Source organism: Episyrphus balteatus, chromosome 1 (genome assembly GCF_945859705.1).
Source record: "Episyrphus balteatus chromosome 1, idEpiBalt1.1, whole genome shotgun sequence".
Classification (NCBI taxonomy): domain Eukaryota; kingdom Metazoa; phylum Arthropoda; class Insecta; order Diptera; family Syrphidae; genus Episyrphus; species Episyrphus balteatus.
In genome coordinates this window covers 148,029,542-148,053,170 of record NC_079134.1, presented here as the reverse complement: position 1 = coordinate 148,053,170, position 23,629 = coordinate 148,029,542, and the positions used below count along the sequence as shown (strand labels likewise).

Genomic DNA, 23,629 nt, shown 5'->3' with positions numbered 1-23,629 from the left:
GAGTTGACATTTTATCTCAAGGACGTTAAGTTTTTCAGTGAATTTTGAAGAAAAAATAAATATTTTTGGTTTTTTTTAGTGAGTTGAGGTGTTTTTTTGATTTAGATAGTTCGATTCAAAAGTTGAAAGGCTCGTGGGTTTTCGGGTCTGGGAACTAAATTGAACTTGTCAAAATTTCACACACATTTTTTTTTTCTTGAGAAATCTTAAAACTTTGTAGGTACCTATATTTAGAAGGACTGTGATACATAACTGACTCAGTGGGTTATGTTCTGAGTTTTTTTTTTTTTATAATTTAAGTTTTGATTATTTCAAATTTAATGTTTTTTTATGATGAGAATTTAATTTTTTTTAAACGTGTTTTTAAGCCATTTTAATGACTTGTTTTGATTTAAACATAATGTAAATGACAAAAAAGCGATGATTTATCAGAATTATGTTATGTTTTCATATTTCGCGAATCATAGTGGGTTTCAATTAACTGAAGTTTATATAAAATTTTGAAAAAAAAACATAGTTTAAACTTATTTTAACAAGTTATTAGAAAGCTTCTAGCGCTGATTACATACCTATTTGAATCTTCTCATAAGAAAGCACTGATTTAATATCGAACTTTTATTTTCAGCTCAGTTTTGTGAAAATTCCTTACTATACGAGTACTTATTTTTGCTAATTTAAAATCTATCCTCTTTAAAATTTCAAAGCTCGAATTTTCAAAAAATCTAAATCTAAAATCTATTTTTTTTTTTTCGAACAACATTACATTGATTTTAATTTAATTGACTTATCACTATTTTTTGAATCCAGAACCAAAACTATTACCTTGAAGATTGTGTTTTCAAAAATATTTTAAAATTTATACTTTAATCTGAATATAGTAAAAAACTTCTGTTTTTTTATAGTTGTTTCAACTCGTTTTTACTAAAAAAAAAAGTTAGATTTCTACTGACAGGGCTTTGCAGTCTCCGTACGGAAAGACGGCTGAAATTTCAAAAATTTTGGCTGCTGCTTTAACAATTTTAAGAGAGTAAAAAATAATTTAAGAAAATAGTTAATCGAAAACTAGAGGCATTTTTCAAAACACTTACATTACATTTGAACTCCAGCAACACAAATGTAAAAAAAAATAAACACCCCAGACCAAGCTAGATCCCATAAAAGATTCTCTCAAAAATTTGACAGAGCTTAAATTTATTTAAGAATCTCAGCCGAGTTAGGCGCAGATTTAGCTAGAAAATAAGACATTTGTTACCAACTACCTTTACATTTTTTATCATTCACAATTTTGAAGACTACAAAAAATTAAAAAAAAAAACTGGGAAAAAAAATCAGATAAAGTTTAGCGCGATTCCAAATCTCACAAAATAAAACAAATATTTAATTACAATGCACTTGCCGTTAAATGCCGTTTTAAATGATCTTTTACAAAAAACTAAGTATGCCATTTTATTTCTAGTATAAAAAGGAATTTTTAGAAAAAAATTTTCGAAAATCGTTAGAGCGGTTTTTAAAAAAAAATAATTTTTCCTATATAAAAATTTTCTAATATTTTTCAAAAAAAAAGTTGAAATGCAATTTTGAATAAATAATTAATTTATACATAAAAACAAAATAACAAAATTTTTCACCAACTCATTTCTAAAAAATTGATTTAAAAAAAAAATTTTTGAAATATTTTTTAAAAATCCAAAAATGTGTTTTTTGAAAAATTAAATTTTATTTAAATAATGATTGTTTAAACGTTTCTGTATTAAAAATTTGGTCGAAATCTGTTTTGTCGTTTTTGAGAAATTCATAAATCCAAAAAACCGTTCTATGGCAGGTACCGTTAATAACGGTACAAAAAATATTTTTTTATTATCAAAGGAGGCTCTTAACTGTAACAGTAAGCAGAAAAATTTTAATCAAAATCGTTAGAGCCGTTTTTGAAATAAATCAACTTTTCTGTTTCCGTTATATGACAGGTACCGTTAGTTTTGGTCCTAAGAAAAAAACTTCAATTTTTCCTTTAGGGAATCACCCAAAACTGTTAACTACCAAGTTTGAAGAAAATCGCTTCAGTAGTTTAGGCTGTAGCTCGAGGTTCTTACAGACAGACAGACAGACAGAATTGCACTTTTTTGGCATTCTCCATCATTGTAATGTCATGTAAAATTGTTATCTCGTGTTCGATTTTTTGTACGAATCCTAAACTTGCCCTATAATACCTATATCGCAAGTAAAAATCATTTACAGAATCACGCAACAAAAATATGAATTGCAAAATTAATTTAATTCGAAGATTTTATACTAGAGTTTCTTTGTCGAGGATGCTTATCTTGCAATATAGATAGACTTTTTGTTCTTCTTAAATTGTATCATTTTTAGAAAGTTTATCTATGACGATGTCTCATCTGACAAACTTCAATGTAAATCTAAATTAAATATTTTCTACCAGATAAAATTTCAAAAAGATTAAAGATATCTGCCATACACACATACATATGGCATCGAATTGCATGTTTCAAACTTATTGTTAACACTTTTGTTTAAAAAGATTCTAACTGAATAGTTGTAATAGTTTCAATATTGAAAATTAAAGCAATTTTTCAATATTAGGTATTCAAAGATATAATAATGTTATTTTTTCAATTTTATAAATGAAAATAATAATACTCATAAACACGATGGTATATTTCTTTAAAAATGCTTACAAAAATTTAAGCACTGCACTAGATATTTAAAATTCATATAAATAAAAAATCTTTGATTTGGAAAAAAAATCCACTACCTATATAATGTAAAAATTAGGTGTGTTTTTTTGTTTATCTATATAGATTTAGTGCAAAAAAAAACGACATTGGGATTTTTGAAATCCCTCCAAATGTTTGGCACCACTGTACAAACAATTTGGAAGCTGTCTGTCAAAAATGTGACGTGCTCATGTCTTTTTTTTTAACTCCGTAGTGGTATGGTCATTATATCCATGTTGGTTTCAAAAAAAAATTTTTAACAAAAAACCAAAAACCATTTGTATATTCTTAGCTACATTTTAAGACCATGATTATTAACATAAGTTGCGTCGTTCTTGTGCTATTAGCGTTTGAAGGTAGCCATATTGAATTTTTTTCGATTTTTTAAAAATCAAACGTGATACATTTTTTATTTCTATTTCTAATTTTTCGAAAAAACTTTGGTAATTTTATATATATCGCACCCTCAGTGCAAAAGATCGAGAACTCAAAAAGGTTTATTTCGAGAAAACGCTTCTGCAAAATACATACTGACTCTAAACTTTCCCCTATAACTTTCCATGGGACAGCAATTTCCATAATGTCAAAGCTCTATTACAAGAACCATTATGTTTATTTTGTACTTTTAATAAATTTATTTTTTAAAATTGTTTAAATTAGGAAAGAGTTTGACTTTTAATATAGTAGGAATTGGACAGAAACAGTCATAATCTTTCGAATTTTTCGTTTACGTTAACAACAAGCCCTTCAAAAGAAATGTAATTTAAAAAGCAACATTTCCTCATCAACATTTCCTCAAAATCTTTACGGATAAAGTTTTTGTTTTTTTTTTAACACTTAAATTGTTTTGATTTCAAATATCTCGATGTCGTTTTTTTGCACAAAATCTATATACAGGGTGTCCCAAAAGTAATGGATCAAACGAAATATGCTGATAGGCCAACTTTAGGGCTCTCAGAATTTAGTAACTTGTTCATCCCAAATCCTTACGGTTTTCAATTTAATGCAGTTTTTGTGAATTATCGAAAAATCTCGACTTTGCAACAGTATTTTGCTTCCTCCGGTCATAATTGATTTTTGTTTTTTACAATTCTTTCACTAAAACATTGGCTAATAAGAATAAATAATTATTTAATCAAAATATTTTTTATAAAAACTCAATTACTTAATTTTTTTCAGAGCAACACACTGCAAAAAATTTGTATGGTGTGACACAGGTTAATTATTTTAAAAACTTGCCGTGTTATTGCACTTTTCAAAAATGTATAAAAGTTTCCAAACTTGAAGTTAGAACAAAAGATATTACAATTTTAATGCAACAAAACAGGCCTTTTCAGAGAAAAATAACAAAGAAAAATAAACACATTTCCTCGACTGTTGTTTGTTTATTTCTTTTTGAATAAAAGCCTCGATTTTTGTTTGTTATTTTGCTCTGAAAACCCCTGTTTTTTTGCATTAAAATTGTAATATCTTTCGTTCTAATTTGAACTTTGGAAATTTTTATACATTTTTGAAAAGTGCAATAACACGGCAAGTTTTTAAAATAATAAACCAGTATCACACCATACAATTTTTTTTCGGGATGTTCCTCTCAAATAAAAGTAAGAAATTGAGTTTTTATAAAACATGGAACTGTTACATAATTTGCAGCAAAATGGCGTATGAAATAAAAAATATTTTGATTAAATAATTATTTCTTATTAGTAGGCAATGTTATAGTGAAAGAATTGTAAAAAACAAAAATCAATTATGACCGGAGGAAGCAAAATACTGTTGCAAAGTCGAGATTTTTCGATAATTCACAAAAACTGCATTAAATTGAAAACCGTAAGGATTTGGGATGAACAAGTTACCAAATTCTGAGAGCCCTAAAGTTGGCCTATCTGCATATTTCGTTTGATCCATTACTTTTGGGACACCCTGTAGATAAACTAAAAAACACACCTATTGTAGCACGAGAAAATATAATTCGTAAAAACTTGTTGACGAATATGAAACAAGAGTGTTAAGATGAACAGTAATAATAACAATTTTTTAACATATTTGAACTCAAAAAAAAAAAGTATTGATTCGATTTTTTTATTTAGAGATGAACTTAACAAAATAAAAACACCAATAAGTTGATAGTTTACTTGTTCTTAAAATTCAATCTCTTCTAAGTTTTTCATTAATCAAAACAACAGTTTAAAATAAAATTCTATGTAAAAGAATTGATTTTTATTGATTTTTAAAAACAAAAATTCTATTTTTTTATTTTTTTTTTTTCAAATTTAATTTTTAATTTATGTTTAAGATATGTACCTTCCTAATAGCTTTAGAAAGGTTGTTGATATCGGTTAATTCATTTTATAGAACGTAAGAATTAGAAAGGAATACCTTCTTATTAAGTTATGTTGTAATAGTTTTGGGAAAAACGATTTTTAGAATAAGATAGACCTGGTGTGAACAAAATTCAGGAACATAATTTTCGTTTCAAATTTTAGGTTGTTAGGTTTTTGGGTAATTTTGTTTTTTTTTTTTTGGAAATTATGACAGGTCTCCTTATATTTGGTCTTAGTTAAAACAAAACCACAAAAAAACAACACATCATACCACGAACATGTGTGTGAATACCAAACACAGAAGTTAACAGAGTTCAATAGAAAAAGGCGACATTATATTGCTAATTTAATTGTCATCATTCATCCATTTTTACCGACTTCCAAAAAGGAGGAGCTATGCAATTCGTCTGTATTTTTTTTATGTTATAATTTTTTTTTGTATGTTACCACATAGGTAACTTTGGATTGAGTGAACCAATTTTGATAATTCTTTTTGTATTGGGAAGCTGGCTATTGCTATAGAAACTATGAGAAAAACCATAAAACCCAGTTTTGATCCATGGAAAACGGTTTTGTTTTTTTGATAAAAATGATTTATTGTATGTAAAAAGTTAGTTTCTAAAAAAAAACTAGTGCTCTTTATGCCTCAGTTTTTAAAGCTAAAAAATGAAGATTACTTTATTCCAATAACTTTTGCACTAATAACTCAAAATTAGTAATTTTTGAGTTATGACAATTTTCAAGTAAATGAGCAATGTGTATTTTGATACAATTTTTCACAATTAAACGAATCTTACAGATTTGCATAGTATTTTTTATTTTCTGAAAAATAAACCGGAAATTCCTCGGACAAACTTAAATAAGCTTAGAACGAACTCAAAGTCATCTTCGAAAAATGTCACTTGCAATAAATAAAATATCAAATCAGACAATTATTATATCCTCTTGATTCACCGAGGAATAACTTGAATCACATCCTAAAAGACTTAAAATTTAAAAATACTTCTGCGAATCAGGTAGTTTGCGGTAAAAATTTAATAAAATAATAAAAAAAAATATACCCAAAAATGTGAATAGGTCAAAAGGAGACTCATTCTCATTTCTAAAATTCCAAAAAAGTCAAAATTTCCAAAAATTCTCTTTGGCGCCGCATCCACCTTCAAAAGTCGTAAATCGTCTTGTCTCGTCGGTAGTTTAATAAAGACCCCAATTCAAAAATTCTCCATTCACAAAAACACAATATCAATGATTCACTTTTGAAGAATTCACACAACTTCCTAGGTGAGAGCCCAAACTTTTTTATATTGAAATTGAATACCGCCTCCAAAACAATGGAGGAGAGCTCAGCAACAACTTCTTCTCTTCTTACGGAATTTCGGTAGCAAAAACAAACACTTTTTTTTTTGTTCAAAAAAAAAAAAAAAAGGTTAGATGATCCGGAATCGGTCTCTTCGCAAAAACGATTACTAAGCCACAACAAAACAAAAAAATAACAACAACAAAAATTGAAAACTATTTTGATTCATCCCAAAGCAGGAAGTGAACACCAAAGTGTATAGAGCGAATCTTCATCTCCCCAGATGCTCTGTTTTTGTTGTTGACTGGTTAGTCTCTCTTGGTGTTACCTAACCGCACTCCTAAACAAGCCAGCCAGCATCACAACAGACAATCTTTGTAGGAAAAAGAATCAAGACAAACACACACAAAAAAAAAAAGAACACGACTTCTTCTATACTAAACAACTGACTATGAGATGGTGACTGCGAAGAGCTACGACGACGACGGAACGGAACGGAACGGGACGGACGCAGCAGCGTGCCAAGCCACCACCGACAACATCGAAGAGGAGGACTTGATTATGTCATTCTAAGCCGATGCCGATTCCTCCAGACTCGAGACTCCCGTGGTCTTTGTCGAGCGGTTTTGTTTTGTATTTTGTGTTTTGTTGTTTTTTTGGATACCTTATTATTATTTTATTATTCCTCGTCCATTAATGCGAAGCGAAGGTTGTCTATGTCTGGCGTCAAGGCAGCAAAGAAACATAAGAACACACTAAATAAAAAAAAAAGTAACGATACTATAAACCTGGTCCAGATGGAAGATACTCTATAGTCTCGCCCGTTTTAACGTTCCCCGAGCTTCCTTTACCTTAAAGTTGGTCGTGTGCATCCGCGATGATGAGACTTCCTTCCACCAACTGGCTGCAACCAGCTATTATCACTACAAATGGAATAAGAGAAGACCAAACAACAACAAAAAAACTGAAAAACATAACCGCGATATAAGGAACACAAGAAAGACCTTGATGGTCTGAGGAGAGACCTAGCCATTTAATAGTAAGTAAAGGCTAAAAAGGGATGTGGTTGTTGTTAAGAGTTAGTCGACGTCTTTGGAAAGCCCCTTCATCCCAAACCCAACCCAATCCGTTGCAATGTCGTTGTTGTATGATGGCCAGGCTATTAAAGAAGGAAACACTTTGTGGCAAAAGGCATAAGATGACTCACAACAAAAACGCAAAAAAAAAAGTGTCTTCTTTTTTTTCTTATAGTCAAGTTTGAGAGTTTGTAAAGATTTGCCATCAAGATTGGGATCGAAACAACAACAAAAAATAAGAAAAAATACGAAAGATTGTATTTGGCTACTTCTTCTACTCCAGCCGAATAGATTACTTCCTGGCGAATTGTAATAGCGATGGAGCATCTACTACATATTCTTGCCACTGTTAACTTATTTTTTTGTTTTTGTTTTTATTTTTTTATCACAATGTTGTTTTTTAAAAAAGAGAGACCCTATAAATATACACGACTTGGTATTAGTACCATGAAAATGTGAATGAAAGCTGAAGTTACTACTTCCTTTTGGACATGATAGACATGATAGGTACCTATCAATTGATAGGTTGACTGGCGCATAGAATGAACTAGTTAAATTAAGAGAATTAATTTCTAGAAATCTTTATTTTTAATATGGTGAGGTTTTGAGTTCTGTGTTGTGATGGGGAAAATGTATTAAATTATTTAGAGCTTAAGTCTGTTATTTTTACAAATGGTTAGTAAATTAATGCAAGGGTGAGAATTTCAAAGCGGTAAAATTTACATTTTATCAAAAAGTGAAGGTTTCGCGAGGACTTTGAAATTAATATAATCATTACCTATCTGAAACGCCATGTTCAATTTATCGAACAAAGTGAACATCTAATCTATTGTAAAACTGATCACTGAACCGACCCAATATTAGGATGAACCACAGTACAGTTTGTAATGCAATGGACAACCAGATATGAAATTTGTATTTCCTTTTGTACTCCCTTTTCACAAAAACTAAGGCTGTTTACTTTCCACCATACCAAAAAAATAAGTCCTGATTCCCGATCATACATTCGAATACTCGATAGTCGATACTGATTGATACCTGTAATTGAACCGTTTTCTAACTTTCTCGTAAGCAACTAAATCAACTTAACGTTTAAATATAAGTTTCAGCAACGTTAATGTTTAAACAAATACAAATAAAAAACAATATTTGTTTATTTTTTAAAAATAATAATTCTTTTTTAAACGGATCAATTTTATATTAATTGTACCCAACTACATAGGTTTTAAGGTCAATATGAAAAAAAAAACTTGAAACCGTAGGTACAAAATAACAATGTTCAAACAACATTTAATTTCTTGTTGAATCAAACAATATTTTTATAAAAGATTTTGATATTATATCGGAACCAAAGGCAAAAAAAATCTATGAGTCACGTTTTTGAGAAAAAAAAAAAAAAATCCAATCTGAAGTTAAAAGTTAAATAACAAATTAGACGAACGAAACATTTTTCTGACTTTAGATTCTGTTTCAGCATATCAAATCCTTTAGAAGTATATTTTGGGTAAACGAAAAATTTTACATTCAAAGTTTGTGAATATTTTAATTTTGAGTTTGTTTTTTAATATTTGTAGTTGGAAATAATACAATGTCGAAAGAGGCCAAACTTGTTATAAAAATTGATAGCAAATTTATCGGAATTTTGTTTTCCACAATTTCAAAATATTTCTTTGTCGAAAGTTTTTTTTTTGGATCCTATCAACTATTGGTTAGGTCACTCTAGGTGCTTGAAAAAAGTGCGATTTTTTAGGTTTTTTTTTGCCGACTTCCAAAAAGGAGGAGGTATTCAATTCGCCTGTATATTTTTTTTTATGTTACCTCATAACTTTGGACTGAGTGCAGCAATTTTGATAATTCTTTTTGTATTGAAAAGCTGGTGGTTGCAATGTAGTCCCATTTCAATTTCGTTCAGTTATAGCCATAGGAACTATTAGAAAAACTATAAAACCCAGTTTTGATCCATGGAAGTCGGTTTTGTTTTTTTTTTTGATAAAAAAGCTTATTTTTATTTGAAAAGAATAGTAAAAAAAAGTATTTTCGAAATTCATGAGTTTTTTAGGTTTAAGAATTTTTAAGATTGCTTAAGCTAAAAAAAAAAACGAAAGAAAGCTAGACTTCCAAAATTTGACATTAAATCTCCTAAAATCTTGAAATATTTTATATTTGTTCACAATAAATATTTTTATTCTAAGGAATTTGGAGGAGGTGAAGATAAAATATTTATTTATAAAGTGTTTCGCCCGTGTTTCATCAGTTAGATCTGTCGTACCCTTACTAAGACGCCTTATTTTGGTCGATGTTTACCGACACTTGAATTATATTCAATCACTCCACATAAAATATTTTTATTTTATCACAGCTAAGTTTTTCTAAATCATCTTTAAGTAAAGTTTGAACCAAAAATATTGCAAAATTTTCAAAACTCAAAAACATTTCATCAATTTTTTTCAATTGAAAATTATGTAATTTTTTTACACACAAAATTATTTTTTAATCATAAAATTAATATTCTGCTTTGAATAAAGTTTAAGCTTACTTAAAACATAAAAACTTCGAAATTGTGTCAAATTTCAACTTATTTTTTTTAAAGATAAAAGTTAAAAACACAAAAAATATTTTTATACATTTTATGATTTGATTTAAAGCTGCAGATCATAACTAATTTTCTGCATATAATTTTTTTAAAAATTTTATTATTTGGTCTGGTCTACAAGCTCAAACAAATTCTTATTAACAACTATAATAATAATATTGCAATATTGGTACGATATAAAAATATGGAAATTTCTATTGCTTAAATTTTTTAACATATAAAATGTGCAGATTTTGCTCTTTTTATTGATTATAGGCCAACACCCGAGATTTTCGCTTCTGCTGAAACCGTCAGTAAGCGTTCTGTGAAGTCGGTGGGGTTAGCAATCATTGTATGCTTTAACAAAAATATCCTCTTCCCATAACTTCATTACAGGTACTTCCTTATATGTACTAGAGAAGTTAAAGATCGATAAAATTAAGGCTTTTTATATTACCCATCCAATATGGTATGCATTTCAAACAAATAGACATGTTCGAAACACCGGAAGCACCAGCACAAAAAAGCAAAATGTTAAAGATGACAACTTATTCTACGTAGGACTTCTTGCCTCTTGGTCTTGAGTGTTCAAAGTTATCTTTTAACAAAAAACAGAACAAAATAGATTTTTTGAAAATTTAAGAAAATTTTCTTTTCTTTTTTTTTGGAAGCTGAACATCCTTTTTGAGTTATTCGCGTTTTCACTGCAAAACTTTTTGATTCATTTAAATATCACTTCTTTTGCTATTTTTCTAATATTATTGAGTAAAGATATTCTTGATATACAACAGTCGGAAAAAGTATTTTGACAAGATGAATATTTTTCTAACTGATGAGAATAATCTGTAACGGTTAAACATAAAATAAGGAAGTTGACGGTTATTTATTAAGTAGTATATTATGGTGAATCTCATGATGGTCAATGTCAGTCATATAGTTGGTATTATGCTTCGAGGCTGCATTTTTTGTATAAAAAGTACTAATTTTTGAGGGAAAAAAATATTTTGACAAACGTTTTCTTTTTCAACGTTGGTAAGGTAAGGTAATGCATTTTACGTGTTTCAAGTACGTATAAAACTTACAGACTTGTTAAGGCCTTGTCAAAATACTTTTTCCGACCATTGTAAGTTGCATATAAATTGTTGAGCTTTTTGTTTAATATGATTACTGACATGATTTGATCATAGCATAGCTATTTGTTGAAAATTGTTTGTTTTAGAACTCTTGCTGCTTTTATCGCTGTTTTATCTTCAAAAAATACATTACAGAATTTTAAGCAATACATCAGATAATAACAGATTTTATGTACTCTTTGTCAAATATTCGGCCAAGACAATATTTTCGTTCTTTCTAGAGATTGAGAACAATTGCTTATTTCGTCCTTGGTGCAGAGCTTTAATAATAATTTATTCACTAGTATTAAAAACATTACTTATCTCCTACCAATCAATTAATGCCATACAAATAATTACTTTAAAATACCTACCCAGTTTTCTAACAAGTTCAACTGAATAGTAAATCTCCTCTCTCCACAAAAACAACAAAATCAAAAAAAAACTGTTTGATTTTAAAATTGTATTTTATTTTTATCATCAAACACCCATACTATACTCGTAAGTCGTAACTATACTCGTATAGTCGTCAAAAGAATGCGGAGGCGAATCACCGTCTGTGAGGTTAACTTAAGCTGAGTGTGAACATTTTCCAAAAGGTCGTAATACCCCAGAGAAGTCACAGACGTTCATCACATCTATACACCAAAACACTATAACGAAAAATAACAAAATAAAAAACCCAAAACGTTGCACATATAATATTGTGCAACGTGTATACACAAACATACAACTCGCTACACTTGTTGAGCCAGAACTTGCAGCAGTAAGAACCTAGTTGTAGTAGAGTTATAGTAGATTATATAGAGGATGCATGGTTCTACTCTCTTGCAACAACAGGAAAACCTACATAAATACTAGGTTTCCTTCGGCGCGTTGCGACCGACTGGAGAGACTGGTGGAGAAAGAACTTTGACAACAAAAATAAATAATTCCAAAAAACGAAAACAAAAATAACTAAAAATAAATTAAAGGAAAAACTCGCTTATATCCCGACGACAAAAAAAAAAAAAAAGAAAATAAAAAATAACAAAAAAAAAAAAAATAGAAGTGAAAAAAGATTCTCAAAAATTCAGCAATGTCTAAGTCTTTCGAGACGTCTTCCCTTGCAGCGCCCATATATGCGCTTGTGTGTAGACACCAAACCCTCAAAACTTGCCCCACACACGGTCTCCTCTCTTTCGTTTAAAGACCAAAGCCAGATATGGCAATGGCACAAGACAAACTTCCGCCAAGAACTTACTTAGAAATTAATGGGTCTCTCCAAGCATTTATGAGAAGGGAGAATTTCACCGGGATTGTAGTTACATACAAAACTAAAAAAAAATGTTTATTTCAAGCGGTCTAACAAAAAAAAAAACGAGTAAAACTTATAAAATACGAGACTCGTAGGTCAATATTGTTCATAGAAAATACAAAAATATTTAAAAATACCTCATACATTTTTATGTTGATTTTAGGTTATGTATTTAAAATTATCTTTATCTGTTCAGTTATATTGCATGTTGCCCAGTAAATACCTTTTCCATTCTTATAATTTTGTTTGTTTAATAGAAACAAGCTTTTTCAAATAATGTGAAATATAATTAATAACAAAATTGTTGTTTTTTTGCATTTTCAAGCAATTTTTGAAATCATTTATGTGTTGAGTTGGCAGGTGACAATCATTAGCTTTTATCACTATTATCAGTAGCTAATTTCATAACTTTAAACTTTCTTCCTGAAACGGTAAGCTAATCAGCATTCCAAAAATTTCGTAACAATTCTCAGAGTAAAAATATTTTGTTGGTCACTGTGGCGTATGTGTAACATTCTTTTCCATTGAAAAACTTAAATGGTTTATCAAAAAAGCTATTGTTGACCAATAATAAAAATTAAAAAAATATATTTCATAAGCTTAATCTGAAATAAATAAAGTAGAAAAAATAATTACTATTATGTGTTTAAGTGGAATGTGAAAGTAGACGAGAAAAATACACTAGCCCAAAAAATTAAGGGAACAAAAAAAAATCGTGATTTTTTTAGTGTTTTTTGATAGGCTGTATCTCAGTGAAAAATGATCCCATCATGACAAAATAAAAAGCAGTTGAAAGCTCTATTCTTCTAGGAAAAATTAAAAGTTTTCAAAAAAGTTAAATTTTGAAAAAAAGCTTTTTACCATTTTTGGATATTTTTCCTAATTTTGATTTTTTTTTTGTTTTTTCTTGGTTTATCTAAAACTTAAACGATATTTATCAATAAAATGTTCAAATAAACTCAAAATAATTTGATTTTGCTCATAAAAAAGTTCAAAGAAGTAAGTCATTTAGACATGCAGAAATATGGTGTTTTATTTCATCTCAAAAATTCAAACCCTCACAACAGAAAAACTGATTGATGAATTAGTTTGAAAATTTGCATATTAATTTCAGGTATATTAAGCTTCAATAATTAAGCCTCAGTTTAATCTTATCACTCATGGAAATTAAATAGCGGTAAATTTTCTAAAAAACCGTAAAAAGGCCTATTTTGATAGCTTTTCTAAATTAATCTAAAAAATAAGAAAACAATTTGTTTAACAAAGCAAACTTAATTTCTTTGTAGAGAATTGAATGAAGTTTTTCAATGTGTCCTTGAATATTCTGTACACTGATCCGTTGTTGAGATATTGATAGTCAAAGTCAAAAGTATGGTTTTTGGTTTGATGACTGATATTGCAGTTAAAAAAAAAAATCGTAGATGTTTGAAACAAAATGATGCTTAAAGCCTAATAAATAGCTTTTCTAAAAATAATAATCATTTTATCAGAAAAAATTTTCCCACTTTCTTAAGAGAAAAGTAAAAACAAACAAAAATTGGAAAATTTTTGCTTTTTAACATTTCCAACGATTTAGCTATTTTACCGTTAAAAAGAAAATATTTTAACATTTAATCCTAAGACTAGAAGAATAGAGCTTTCAACTGCTTTTTATTTTGTCATGATGGGATCAATTTTTACTGAGATACAGCTTATCAAAAATCACTAAAAAAATCACGATTTTTTTTTGTTCCCTTAATTTTTTGGGCTAGTTCATATTTTTTGTATGATATTTTTTTATTACAAATTATAACAAAAAGACAAGCTTGATCAATTACACATAATCATTTTACTGAAAACTTAAATTTTAAAATTAATAATGTCAATGGACTTGTCTTTAACTATATAAAAACACGTATTTTTTTTTTAAATTCAATATCTTGATTTTTTACTTAGTTATTTTAAAATCTTTTATCTAGCTATTCGCTTTTGCGGGCATAGTTAGTAAAAAAAGGCGTACTTTTACGTACTATCAATCATGTTGAAGTTAATAACTTTGTTAATAATAACGGTAAAATTAAATAATGGCTCTATTTTTAGAAAAAATATGACACTTTTTAACTACGTTTCAATAAAATAGATATCATTCTTAAATCTTCAGATATTCAATTCTAAGTCCGTTCGTTAGTTCCGTATGTTAGTTTTCTGATCGATTGTGTGGTTCTTAGATGTCATTGTTGAGTCGTTAAAAAGTTAGTTTTGTAATAGCCTGGTTGTCTCACGGGTGCTGATTGGAAATCTTAAATATTGGCTTACTACATTTACAAATCTCGCAATTTTGTATATTTTATCTTGTGTATTCCTCATCCTGTTCTCAAAGTTTTTCAGTTAGGTTATAATTCAAAAATTTCTTACGTTGCTTGTATGAAAAGCACTGACTTTTTTTAACAACAAAAATATATTTTTTAAAGAAACAATTATCATTTTTGGTGTTGTAACAGAATCTCCTAAAAATTTAAGTGTTTCCAAAGATCGCACATAGGGGTATTTGGCAATTTTACGCGGACAAAATTATGTTTCCGGTTTATCTTCATCAACAAGGTAAAAGCTTGTATTTAGTACTGGAATAAAGTGTTTTAAGTGTTGATTTCAATGAAAAATTTTTCTTTCTAAACCACTTTTTGATCAACAAAAAAGTTTCAAGAATGGACCCCAATGGTTTGTTAAAACGCTTATAAATGGAGTTCTATTAATGGTATCGCCAACGTTAAGATCTTAAAATTTAGGAAAAATCATAAGGATTCAGGTTCTGTAATTCAAGAAGTTGAATCTTTAAAAAAACTTAAAATATGGATGCTGAATACAAGGTAACCATTTTTCAAAACCTAAAACCTTTAAGTAGGGCAAATGTGTCGAAGTTGCACTTAGTTGCACTTTTTTTTTACAGATTCAATTAGATAAGAATTTAACCTTTAGAAAACATTTAATTTAATCACACAATAATGTGAAATTGTATAACTTATCTCCTTACCAACACAGAAATTAACTTTTTTTACGATTAATTTGTATTAAGATTCAACATAACACTTTTTTATTTATAAAGTATTACAACATTTAGATACAACATCTAGTAGACAGTTTCGTATCTCCTTATCAATATTCCATAAAAACTTTTTTCTACATCCACTTAAAAAAAAAGCACAGTCGCTAAATTACAAAAAAAAAATTAATTTTATCTTTGGGCTGAAAACTTTGAACTTTAGACCGCTGCTGTTGGTCACCTGAAGTGATAATCAATTTTTAAACTATAAGAAAATGCTAAGACAGTTATCTACTTTTAGTAGGATGTTGATTTTTTACGTTTGGATCAGTTTAAAATTTCGTGTTTTGTCCGCCTAAATTGACTAAATACCCCTATTCTATTCTAATTTAATTTTTGCAACTGAGAGACTATTTTTTTTAAACTTACAAATAAATGATCGTTCTTGTTGATTCTCATGAATTAGTAAGACCGAATAAAATTTTGAAATAACATGAATGGATAATTAATTTGTAAAATAATAAAGAATATTTTTTTATAATGTGAGACTAAGACCGCTATCATTTGTACACTGAGGAAAAAAAAAAAGAAAACACAACTTAAAATCGATGAAAAACACTTTGATTTAACAATTTTTCGAAACAATTTTGCGTAGAGGATAATAGTTTTAAAATCAAAGTGAAACGACCTTAGTTTTAAATGGTTTTTAATAAAAAACAAAAATATGTGTGCAATTCACACGTGGTAGAAGCTAGAAGTGAAACCTTAAAAAATCATTGTTCTTGAAAAACAAAAATTACACCATAAAAAAGCTTACAAATTTTCCTAAGAAAAAGACATGCATGCCTATACCAAATCAAAAAAATAACTAGATTTTTTGAACCCAATCAGTTTTCAAAAAAAAAAAAAAGCAAAAATCTTTTTTCTCTTCTTACACCATTAAAACCATTTTTTAAATGACAACCTATAACAAATTTTAAAGCATCTGAAAGCTTATGATTTCACCTTTTATATGACGCTTCAATCAGATTTCTACAATGCCTACAAAAAAAGTAAGAATTTTTTTATACCAACCATGTAGAAATTATTCCTATCTTCGTGACCTTTTTTAAAGAATTTAAATTCAATCCTAAGTGGGCTTGAGGTCTTGTTTAATTTTTGACTATTTCTTACTCCGACGTTTCGACTGTGTTTACAGTCTTCTTCAGGGCTAATTATTTAGAAAATTAAAAAATCGTGATGAATGCTAAAAATCTAATTTTCTATACTTACAGAATATTTTGTCTTTTAATCTTAAGAATTCAATCTTAAGAACTTCTAACTTTGGTTGGTTTTTCTTTGCTTTTATTGATTATAGTTTTAAATATTTCAAAAATTCAAAAAATTCGAAGTCTTGAAAAAGACGTTTCAAATTATCAAAATTTCAAAATATAAAAATTTTCAATTGTTTGATAACAAATTCAAAATTTCTTATCAAATCTAGCCTACAGAATCAAGTTAAACATGAATTCAACCTAAAATATTTCTTTGAAGAAACTGACTATAAATGTTACTGAGCCCTTCACAATCTGTTCTTCTATTAACAGTATTGTCTGTGTCTAATATATGTAACATTTCTATTAACATTCTTTTGCTGTAATGTTTTTCTATCTGTAAAATATCTACGTCAATAAAATCTGGTCTATGGCCCTCATCAATACAATGCAAAGCTAAAGCCGTCTTTTGCGAGTGTCCGCCATTTATATCGGATCTATGGCCAGCTATACGATTCTTTAGTTTTTGCATCGATGTTCCTACATAAACTGAAGGACAATGGTTTGTCCCATCTCCTAAACATTTTATTTTATAGACTATGTTTGACTTCTCAATTTTAGAAAGTTTACCCTTCAAATTTGAAAACAATGTAGTTCTTAATATATTTGCCGACTGGAAAGCAATACGAACATTTTCTTTATTTCTAATAGGTGCATTTAAAATTCTATTTGCAAGATGGGGAACATATATAATGCTTCTATACGAAAATGGTGTAACATTTGTTACTAAATTTGTCTGAATCAATGGATTTAAATATTGATTCAATAATGTTCTTATTATATTCAAAGGAAAGGAATTTGAAAGTAACGTGTCCGTAATAATTTTAATATTTTTTTGACGAAAGACAATGTCACTTATATTCAATACTCTATTAATAAAATTTTTTGCTGTATTGGTTATAACATGCTTAGGCTGTTTGGAATTGTAATTAATGAGACGACCAGAAGATGTAGGTTTTTTATACCAATCAAAAATTAATCGATTATTTTTTCTTATTACCAGCACATCTAAGTATGGAAGTTGACCATTATTTTCAAACTCTACTGTAAATTGAATTTTCGGATGAAAAGAATTTAAAGCATTTAGAGTTGAATCAACATGACTAGATTTGAGAATCATAAAAATATCATCAACATACTTTGTAACTATTTTTGGTTTATTTGGACTTTTATCGAAAACATTATCCAATAAAGCTTCCATTACAATGTCTGCTAATAATGGAGAAGCAGGACTTCCCATAGGAACTCCTTGTTTTTGTTGATAAAATATTTTATCATATTCCAAATAATTATTATCTATTACACAAAAACGTAATATTTCTAGGAATTTCAACTTTGGAATTCTTGTATGGTTTTGAATGATATTCCAACTTTTTTCAACCAATTCTAATACTAATGGAATAGGAATATTAGTAAATAAAGATACAACATCAAACGATACAAGAATACTATCTTGTTCTAAAATAACTGGTGAAACAGTTGAAATAAACGATGAAGCGTTTTTTACGTTGTATTTTGAGTTAACAGTTAAATTATTTAAAATTTTAACCATGTATTTTGATAACTCATAACATGGCACATTCATTGAAGAACAAATTGGTCTCAGTGGAATATTTGGTTTATGTATTTTTGGTAGTCCATAAATTTTAGGACTATTAGAAGTATAAGTTGTCATGCACTTCTTTTCAGATTCATTTATAAGATTGTTACTGAACAAGTATTTAACAAGATTGTTATTTTTACATTGTACTTTATTTGTCGGGTCACTTCTCAGAATGGTATACGTATTCCTATCAGCCATCATAACTTCCATTTTTTCAATATAATTTATTTTTTCTATTGCTACCGTAACATTGCCTTTATCTGCATTAACAATATAAATTTCGGGGTGTCGTTTTAAAAATTTACTTGTATCATTAAATATTTTATTTAAATATTTATCAATATATGGAATTGATCCAAATCTCATAAAATTCTGTAAAATGTTAGTGAAACAGGACCGTGCAGGTTCTTGTTCATTCTGTTCTTTACTTTTTATCAAGACTTCGAATTTTTTGAATTTTTGAAATATTTAAAACTATAATCAATAAAAGCAAAGAAAAACCAACCAAAGTTAGAAGTTCTTAAGATTGAATTCTTAAGATTAAAAGACAAAATATTCTGTAAGTATAGAAAATTAGATTTTTAGCATTCATCACGATTTTTTAATTTTCTAAATAATTAGCCCTGAAGAAGACTGTAAACACAGTCGAAACGTCGGAGTAAGAAATAGTCAAAAATTAAACAAGACCTCAAGCCCACTTAGGATTGAATTTAAAAACCATGTAGAAATTTCAAACTTCCTACACTGGTGGCTGGTCATCGGCAACAGACCTCCACAGGTGTTTTGAGGTATTTTTCAAGTTTTTCAATTGTGTAACTTTTAGAGCACGTACCGTTATGTGTAATATGTATATCAAATAAAAGGTTATATTATCAGCATGCGTATTAAAGTTAAATCAAATTTTATGTGCTCTAGATCAAAAGAAATAACGAACATTTTTTCACCGTTATCTCAGAATTTTGAATATGAAACTAATTTAAATTTTGTATAACTATAGTTTATTCTATTATCTATCTACAGTATAAATTTCATTCATCTATCTACTAAAACAAAAAAGTTCGAATTAATTATTTTTCCTGTCGCTTTTTCCTTTCATCGTGTTTCAAATCACTACTATACTAAAGAAGTTTTCACTTAAAAACAAAAAAAAAACATCGTTAAATCAAAGTTGTTTCAACTTTACATAAAAGCATCAATTTAAATAACTTTAAGATGTTTCATGTGATTTTTTCAACATTAAAGCAACGTTGACCGTATTTTATTTTACGTTGCGTTTTTTTTTCTCATTGTAAAAATTTAAATCAGAGTTAATTTCAAATCTAAGAATTTCACTTGGGGTTTTGAAATTTTAAATGCGTTTTAAGTTTGGGCAAGTCATAGAAAATAAAGTTTTTTTGTATCTCTTCTTATTAAGTTAATTTTTTCAGACTTCCCCGCAGAACTAGGCCCTTCAACTCCCTAAAAACTAACTCAAACGAAAGAAAATTTCAAAAATTCACAAAGTTAAAGTTTTTTTTATGCAACCATACCTTGATTTTATGCGAGTATTTATCTGTTCATTGAAGAATTGAGCTATAAATAAAGGAACATAATAAGAAAAAAACTTCGTTCTTGTTGATTCTCATGATATCGAATGACCTTTCTCCATAAAAATGATCCTCATACAAAGTTGTTGATTAGATTATTCGATCAAACTAGCAAATTTTCAGCTATGGTCTTATGTTTCTTTTACAATTACTTGATTGGCGAAATCATTTTTTTACTTTGTGCGATGGGGATGACAAAGGGGATACGCTACGCAGTCGGTCACATGGTCTGCGCGTTTTGGCTCTTTTCGTGTTCCATTCGTTGCACGTTGCATTTTTCATGCGCTATTGCTGTTATTTTTGCAGAGGGCACAGAGGACAGGAGGAGGACTGTGTTTGTGGCAAGCTGGAATGCATCGCGTCAGAAGATGCAATTCAACCGTCCTCAGCCTTGCCACCACAACCACTATACCGTGGAGGACATATTGCGCAGTCAGTAAATAAAAATAAAAAAAACGAAAACAACAACAACATGTTGTTTTTTTTTTTACGTTTTGCTTTCAATTCGTTTCTCTTTGGGCGGTTTTTTGTTGTTTTTGTTTTGGTTTCGATGAATTTTTTTTTTATTTGTTTTTGTTTTGTTGGTCACATTTAGATGTTCTTTTTTGTGTGTTTTTTTGTTTTTGTTTTGTATTTTTGAAAAAAAAAGTTCAAAATACCTGTTTAGCATGTGCAACAAGTGCAACATGGAATTGGCATGGAATGGAATATATGGAAGGAAATGCAGTTGTGCCAGTTGTGGTTTTAGTTCAGATTCAGAATCAGAAACTTTGTTGGTCTGAGCAACTCTCGAGGTCTCGGGTCTTCGTCTCACCGAGTTGATGATTCTGATGATGATGATGACGACGACGCGACACGATGACCACGACGGACGATGCAAGTCTCTCAAGAGACATGGCAAAAATGTGCAAGTCGAGCCGGCTGCCCGCTTTGAGTGTGGCAGTGCGATAAAAATAGCCACGCGATCACCAGATTGACCAGAAAATAAATCGAACAGACTTTTTGCTTGGCCACATTGACGACGCACGGGGCAGGAAAGCTTCATCGTGCGTCGCGTCGACGTAGTCGTCGTTGTCTTCGTTTCTTGTCTTCATCCTCCAGCACTCCAGCCTCATCCACATCGTCTACGTCGTTGTCTTCTTTCGAGATCGTCATCGTCATATCGCTCGTTCGCCGCTGCATACATTAACAACAATTTTCGGTATTTTCCAGTATAGGTACCAACCATAGATCGTTAATTGTTTACGAGGAAATGTTTTAAGAAATTGTTGACGTGCGTCGTTTTTGGTCGATGTCGTCTTCTTCGTCGTTGGAGCTCTTCGTAGTCATCGTCGTTTTTGATTCTGTACAGCTCAGACTCCCTCTGGAAAGAAGTTTCTCTTGTTGTTTTTTTTTTTATTTTTTCGAGAGGAGAATGTCATTTATGAGGAATACCTACTTCGACAAGAGTAGGAGTGGGAATAGTTGGCTACCAAAAGGCTATTTGGATGAAGTTTACATTATTTTTTTTTTTTTTCATTTTGATTCAAAACTTGAGCAATGAAATTCACATTTCCTGAATTTACTGGCCTACAGGGCATTGACTGATTAATTTATAGCAATTTCAGATAGAAATTGAATAAGAACAAGAAAATTATATAAGTATTGGAATAATAGATGTTTTTGAAACCTTAAGGGTAAATTAGCATATTTTCAGTGTTAAAGGTAGTTATAAAATGATTAACTATAGAGTTTCCTTTAACAAGAATAGAATTTAAAAAGAAGGTAAAATAAAGCCTAGAGTTCTTATGATATGATTTAGATTTATAATTAAGAAAAAGCCTAAGCCAAAGGCTATCAATTTTCTAATCAAAGTTTGTTGAACATAAAATTACTCACAAAGGTAAATGATATTCCGTGACCGAGAGTAATCATATCAAAATAATATTTATTTTCTAATTACAAAATAATAAAAGTCTGATAAAATATAATTTTATTACAGTAGTAAGCAATTCTTTGTAAAAGAAATCTCGAAAGGAGTAAGAAAAAAACTTGATTTTTTACTCCTCAACAATAGTCAGTTACAAGTTGTTAGAATAAGGAAACATTTTTGTATTTAAATATTTCTTTTCGCTTTAAGGAAAAGCACTAAAAACGGCTGACATTTAATGTTTGTTTTCGGATATTGTTACGGGGAACGGGAAATTTTTGATAGAAGAAAACACCGTAATAAAGTTAGTATACGTATAAAAAGATTTTGTTCAAAGATTCAAATATCTACGTTGTATCATTTTAACATCGGTTTCTGTTAACTTTACAAAAAAAAGCAAAATCTTAAAGTGTGAGAAGGGATACTAGTAGGAATTTAAATTTAATAATCATTAAAGGTCAGAACAAAGCATACTCTTACAACCTTATTGTTCTAAATTATACTATCGTTTCCCTGAGCAACAGAGTCCTAGGTCAAATTTTAGGGGAAAAATGTTTGTTTTACTAGTGGTTTCTCAAAACACACTTCGGTTAAGAAAACTTCGAAATGAATGCTAAATGTTTTTGAGGTGAAAAGTGTTTTTTTTTTTAATTTTAGAAGTATATAATACTGCTCATTAGGGTGGGTCAAAAAAATCGAAATTCGTTTTTTTTTATTTTGTACTCCGAAAAATCGATTGCTAGACAAATCTAGGATATGCACACCAAATATGAGCTCTTTATATAATTGGGAAGGTCCTCCGCTTCGCAATTTTCCATTTCAAAATCAAGCTTCTACGAAAAAATTATCATTTTTTTATTAATTGACTTTTTAGCAAACATATTCTTGTAGAAAGTTGAACGCCCTACAAAAAAAGCTTTATACACCTTTTTAAATTATCAAACCGTTAAGTAGATATTTGAGGTCCAAAAATTGAGAAAATCTTTAAAAATTCGTTTTTTGTTCTTAATTTTGTAACAAATTGAAAAATTATGATAATAATTAAACGCGCATGACATATTCTTGTAGGAAACAGATTGCTCCACAAAAAAGGTCTCATTAACTTTTTTCATTAATCTAACCATTCTAAAAATATTCGAGGTCAAAGTTAAAAAAAATTATAAAAACAATTTTTACTTTTCAAAATTTTCAAGAATTAGCAAGATAAATTCTTGTAGGGGTTAAAACGCAGCAATTTTTTAAAATCTTGAATTATTTAAACAGCGTGTTTTTGTACTGTTGCACAAGATTTTTCTCCCAAAAAAATAACCCAAATTCACCTAAAATATTTCGATGCACTTTTTTGGTTTGCTCATTGCAAATGAAACGTTCACGCCAGATTTTGTCACTTTGGTCCCTAGATGAATTTGGTTAATTTACTATTATTTGTTTCAGACAATATGGTGTGAGGTTCCTGCAGGCAATATAGCCTAAGTTCTGTATTTCTCAGAGTCAGAGGTATCTCAACAATTAAAACCCGAAATGCAAGGCAACAAGCTGAAGTATGTGCTTTAATTCAAGATACTTGTATACCCCAGTACATATATTCCATATATTCTCCATATTTTTTGTATGGAGATATAGATGCTGCCACCAATATTTAAAAAGTGTAATTTCCATTCAGATTGGGCACTGGAAAATAAAAAACGTATGAGAATAATGATGATATGTGATATGCGTACTTAGCTTCTAAAAACCAGAACTTTTAATATCTTAAGTTTTTCGCTATTATTTAAGTTTTTATAAGTTAAAG

The 23,629-nt window shown here is 29.0% G+C and overlaps 1 protein-coding gene across 1 annotated transcript in view; it reads left to right on the top strand.

Moving 5' to 3' along the window:
- Nucleotides 1-23,629, top strand: part of LOC129906797 (uncharacterized) — a 135,211-nt gene that overhangs the window by 1,035 nt on the left and 110,547 nt on the right.